Here is a 6,034-nt window from a genome sequence, read left to right on the forward strand (position 1 = left end):
GGGAGGGGACACTATTCAACCCACAACAACAGCTTATCGGTGCCCTGTACCCACTGCCTCTGCCATCCTCTCCTCAAAGCAAGCAGCTGGAGAAGACCACCCAGACAGGATTCAAAGCAGCATTCCCGCACATGGCAGAGACAAGTTGATCCAGCATCCAAAAGGCTAGAGAAGGGAGCTTGGGTTCCAGCACCCTGCATCCTTCCCCCCTCCCTCAGTCCTTTCTTTTGGTGCAAAGGCTTCATTCTTCCCAAGATATCAAGGCAAATAGCTGAGAACCTTCCACTTGTGTAAAGCCCATCTTTTTCCACAGCTAAAGAACATCTGGTGTAGACGTAAGAACATTTTCCATTTATTCAAATATGACTTAGCACTCTTAATTTCCAAAGGGTATGGATTGGGGGGTGGAGGAGGGTGGGCTGTGGGAACCTCAAGTTTGACTTAACCCATGTTTAAGCATCACTGCGTTGTTTCCTGTGTCCATGCAAGTTGGAAAAGATGCATTCTGTAACACGCACGTGTAGCCCTCATTCCTCTGCCTCATACGGAATGTCGACCAACTAGTTTTCCAGCGCTGGGTTTCCAAGGAGATCACCCCCATGTTGGAAGATTTTCCACATTGAAAAGACCTGCAGTTGGGGTGGAAAGTTCTGGCTGGGTTTCTGGGCTTTGTAACCCTGGGCAGGTCAGCCAGTCCTTGGCCAGAGTTTCGGCACTGGTGATATGGAGGGAGCCGAGGGTGGAAAGCCCCCACGCCGGGGCTAGCCCGCGGCAGCCCACACGGCTATGCACACACGGCACGCACTGCCTGACCGCCAGCCTCATCACCTATCAGGATGGATCCCATGGTGCCCTGGGGCGGCTCAGGTGGTTAGGCGGCCGGCTCTTAATCACAGCTCAGGTCTTGATCATGGGGTCGTCTGTTCAAGCCCCGTGTTGGGCTCCACACTAGGCATGAGAAAAGAAAATGGATCACATGACAGTTGAGATGCTTGAGATCTGCACATGGGGTCAGAAAGGAAAGTGCGTGCAGCGGATAACAACCTCCCACTGCTGGGCTCGTCGCCAGGGGAAGTCCCTCAGAAGGGAGCGGGCGGCAGCCACTTGAAGAGGGCCCAGGTTTAGATCTGAAGGCCTGTTTAAAGTATGCAGGCTGCTCGTGGTTCTCCATATGGTTTAGTCAAGCAGGCGGATTCCCTCCCTGCACCCCATGACATCATGGGTCCCGCGCTTTGTTTCCTCTCTCCTGCCAGCCCCCAGTATTGAAGGAACCATTCTACCCTTCAGAGAGATGACACCTGATGAAAACAAAGAATACTGAGCCCATCCAAGAGGGGGACTCACAATTCACTTTGTGCTCACAACATTTCTTTTTTCTTTAAAGATTTACTTCTTTATTTTGGCAAGAGAGAGAAAAAGAGGGAGAGAAGTGGTAGAGTTTGGAGAAGGAGAGAGAGAATCCCAAGTAGACTCCCGGCTGAGCACAGAGCCCGATGCGGGGCTTGATCCCAAGAGCCTGAGACCATGACCTGAGCTGAAACTATGAGCCAGACGCCCGACCACCTGAGCCCCCCAAGTGCTCCTAACTAAACACTTCTTTTTTTTTTAAATCTGAACTAAGGGGTCCCTGGCTGTCTTGGTCAGTAGAGCCTATGACTCTTAATTTCAGGGTCTTCGAGCCCCATGCTGGGCTTGGAGCCTACCAAAATAAAAAAGCAAACATAACCTAAACTAAATTTGGGAGCTAGCCAACAGCCTAGAACTCACCCCAGAGCACTGTCCTCCCACCCCTTCCTAGTCCAGCTTCCCCACCCTGCCTCCTTGGCCAAGCACCCTGTCCGCCTGGCCCATGCAAGGTTCTATGCTGCTCGGTGCTCACACTTGAGGACCGATGGCCCAGGGGGTGGTGGAGGGCAGTATGTACAGCTCATGGCCACTCATTGAGGGCAGAACTCTAGATTCAAACTCAGACCCTCCCAACCCTTCCCACGCTTACTCCCTCATTACCCTTAAGACTATGGGGAGAATCCAAAATGTTTCCGTGTGAGGATAATGTTTCTCAGATTAGATTCCATGAGCTGCATCTCACCATGAAAAATGTTTCAATTCTGTATTTTCACTTCGGTGATCACATAAATGTGCAAAATTATTCTACTTTCACAAATTCAACGTTGAAAGGTAGTTTCACAGAACAAGACTAACTCGGTGGCTCACAACTGAAAGAGAATCCATGATTTTCCCCCTACGTGGGGCCTAGGCAGCACTCATATTTGGAGGGGAAAACCAGCTTATGGAGTTATAGATTATTTATGTATCTACATATCTACACATATGATCTAGAGAGAGATTATAGAGTCTACAATCCAGGGGTCCTCAAGGTGTTTCTCTGGCCAGCAGCAGGATCACCTGTGAACTTGCTGGAAGTGTAAACCTCTGGGCTTCATCCCAGACGTGGAATTAGAACTCCCATCAGTGTTGCAGCAATCCCCCCGGGGGATCCTGACACTGGCAGACAATGTGATCTCATGAATATTCAAATTGCTACAGCAGAACCTGGTCTTCCTGCCCTAAGTCATTGAACCCGGGACATTTCTGCACATATTCTCACCGCTATCTATTTCGCTTTGGAACGGGTCGCTTTGGACCAATCACATAATGCCTCCGGAGAAGCTTCGGGGTGACCCCTGGTGCTGCTACCCACTGGCCTAACCCTTCACAGGCTGGCATCATTCACTGAGCACTTAACCCCCAACAATCTTTGAGATTAAAAAAAAATTATAATTTCATTCCGCAAATGAGAAAAATGAGGCCCAGAGAGGTTAAGCAATTTGCCCAAGGTCACTCAGCTGATCGGAACAGAGGCGGGGCTGGAGCCCACATTGCTTGATCCCCACACCTACAAGCTGTCAGCTCTACAGAAAAGAATTGTTCAGAGATGCGTCCCAGAACAGAGTAGATGCCCGAATGGCAAAGAACTTCAGAAGCAATCAAGTCTTATCCCAAAGGCCGGTGGGTGGGGGTGACGTGCAAGGTCTCCAGGCAGAGCCGGGACAAACCCGAGGTCCAAGATTTCTCAGCGGGTGTCTCCCCTGCACCGTTCTGTACTTTGTACTTTGAAAAGCAAGAGGCCAGGAGGGCAGTGGACGGGGGTGGTTCTGAGGCCAGAGGTCCCTGAGCACGCTGCTGAATTTCCAAAGCTTTCACAGTTCCCAAAATATAAGAACTCGAGACCCGACTTAAGGTGAACAAAAGAATATTTCAATTAATAATGAACCAAATAATTCTCTTCTTCAGAGAAGGATATTTTAAGCAGAATAACTCTGGTTGTAATAATTCAGCCTTTTCTAAGGAAGTCATTACTCTTCCCGACACATTACATCAAAGAGGATTTTTACTTCAAGGCGTTTTAACCTGTTTCTGGTTTCTATCAGGCCTGGATGTTAAGCTGTCCCAATAAAAACCTCCTCTCCTTTCTTTTCCCTTCTTTTTTCTTTTTTCTTCCCCCACCCCATCATGGTGACTTCTGTTTCCAGGTGCCATCTGCCCTCACCCTCTCCAGTCTCTGCACATCTGCTTACAAAGGTGAATGTCCATTTTTCTCATTCTGGAAAATTCTACCACCACTGGTTCTTGCCCCTATTATCCCTGTGTTCCAGGACTGGATTTTTAGCTCTAGCCATTTTCATGGTCCTGCCTATGTTTCATCATCAAAATGTACCTTTGGGTAGCCTTATTCATGTCCCACCTCTGCATCTCGAATGACTGTTTCTCCTCGTGTGACCACAGTGTAGGTTTTCATCACAGATGTGTTTTTCCCAAAACCTTGGCCTCCAGGACCTGCCCCTTCTGGTCCTGCTGCCATGTCATCTTCACACTTCCTACATGACACCTGCCACCAGACAGTATCCCTGTGCCCCAGGAGGCCTTACAAACGCCCTGGGAAGACAAAACCTATACTCGCCCAATGTCAGATTCAGGAAGGTAGTGTGCTCACTGGGCAGCTTACATAATCTCCATTCTGGGTGAGCCACAGAATTATGACAAGGGAGCTATGGACCCAGACATCAATCAAGTATTGTCTCAAAGTTGAGTAGGTATGATTTACTATTCTTCACTACAGTGTAGGAGCTGGTAGAATTGACAAAACCCGAATTCCTTAAAAGAGTTGGGAATTCATAACACCTTTTTGACAATCTTTTCCCAGTCAACAAATGCCAAAATCCTATGGACTTTTCAGATGTGTTAACATCACAAGGGAGCCTCACTTTCCAAGACTGTGGGAGCCCCTGGTCTGGGCAGTGGGTGTCCTGGAGGCTAAGGCATGGGAAGTGTGGGATCAGGCTGGGAACAGAATGTGGAGGACTGGGGGAATGACCCAGCAATCGCACTATGGGGTATCTACCCCAAAGATACAGAAGTAGTGAAACGAAGGGGCACCTGTACCCCAATGTTCATAGCAGCATTGTCTACAATTGCCAAACTGTGGAAGGAGCCGAGATGCCCAGCAACAGATGAATGGATAAAGAAGATGTGGTCCATATACACAAGGGAATATTACTCAGCCATCATAAAGGATGATTACCCACCATTTACACTGACATGGAAGGAACTGGAGGAGATTATGCTAAGTGAAATAAGTCAAGAAGAGAAAGACAATTATCATATGGTTTCCCTCATATGTGGAACATAAGGAATTGCACGGAGGACCATAGGGGAAGGGAGGGAAATCTGAATGGGAAGGAATCAGAGAGCGAGACAAACCATGAGAGACTCTGGACTCCGGGAAATAAACCGAAGGTTGAGGAAAGGGAGGTGGGTTGGGGGATGGGGTAACCAGGTGATGGGCATTAAGGAGAGCACGTGTTGTGATGAACACTGGGTGTCATACGCAACTAATGAATCATTGAACACTGCATCAAAAACTAATGATGTACTGTATACTGACTAATTGAATAAAAAAAAAAGACAGCATTCTTGGCAGGAGAAGAGCTTGAGGAAAGGTACAAAGGAAGAAGCAGATCTGACCTTGGCCTTCGTCCCCCGCCCCCACCTCCAGTGCATTCGCTTGTTGGCATCTGAAGATCAGAAAATGGGGAGCTTCTCGCTTGTGCCAATTTGACCTCACGGCACACGGGTAACCACCCTCCCCACCCCCACCCCCCACGTTCTCCAGCACCTCCAGGCCTTGCTCAATCGCCTGGCCAGCCAGGATGAATCCATTGAAAAGGCAGCCCCTGGACCCAGAAACCTCACCCAGGGCCGCAGGCAGAGCTGGAGGGACACCGTCTGCTGGCTCTGTCCCCTGTGAGCCCGCTCTCCCGCTGAGGAAAACAGATTCGCTTCCATTCTGTGTTTGGGCTGAGAGGCAGAGATTCAGAAGGGAGGCTGAGTCACCTGTTCTTCATCTGCACAAATGGTAACGGGCTGCAAGGACTGGAGCTCTTTCTGTTGCCGCAGAAGCTCTTCGATGATGCCGGTAAAATAGCACGGCCTCGATTGCCAACTTCCAAGATGAGAAAAGGGAGCCGAGGGGTTCGCCCACGCACCCCAAAATAAAAACACTCCTCGTGAGTACTCAGACCCAGCAGCTCACCCTCAGGGGTCCCGAGGCCCAGGCTCAGACGGGAGGTGGCGCGTGCTGGCTCCGGTCCCCTTACTCCTGACGCACGTCCTCTTCCTGTCCCACAGATGACAAAGCCCGACACCGTCTCGGGCGCTGACCTCTGTCCCGGTCCATGGCCTTGAAGCCAGGGCCTCCTGCTAAGTACATGGCCCGCATTGTATTAGCAACCACGCCACCACGTGGCTTCCTGCTCGGCACCCCCAGCCAGAGTCCACTCCCCAGTCCTTGTCCCTTCCCTTCCAGGCTGGAGCCAGGCCCTGGAGTGCGCTGCACGAGGCCCTCCAGGCTTTCCCCCCACTACCACTTCCAGCACCTCCCTCCACACTCTCCCCATACCCCAGCTCTCATAGTTTCCCGGACTGGCCAAGGCCACTTCGTGTGCAGTCCTGTCCATTCCAGGAATCCCCTTAC

General features: G+C 50.3%; 1 long non-coding RNA gene across 1 annotated transcript; it reads right to left on the bottom strand.

Annotated features, from left to right (window-relative positions):
• Window positions 1-330: 330 nt before the first annotated feature.
• On the bottom strand, window positions 331-5,647 carry LOC148110305 (uncharacterized). Its single transcript, XR_015724277.1, has 2 exons — window positions 5,254-5,647; window positions 331-948 (listed from the first exon to the last, which is right to left on the bottom strand). It is a non-coding gene; the product is annotated as an uncharacterized LOC148110305 (long non-coding RNA).
• Between the last annotated feature and the right edge of the window lie 387 nt (window positions 5,648-6,034).

This window comes from Ursus americanus, chromosome 4, assembly GCF_024610735.1.
Source record: "Ursus americanus isolate L20-20 chromosome 4, mUrsAme1.1.p, whole genome shotgun sequence".
NCBI lineage: Eukaryota > Metazoa > Chordata > Mammalia > Carnivora > Ursidae > Ursus > Ursus americanus.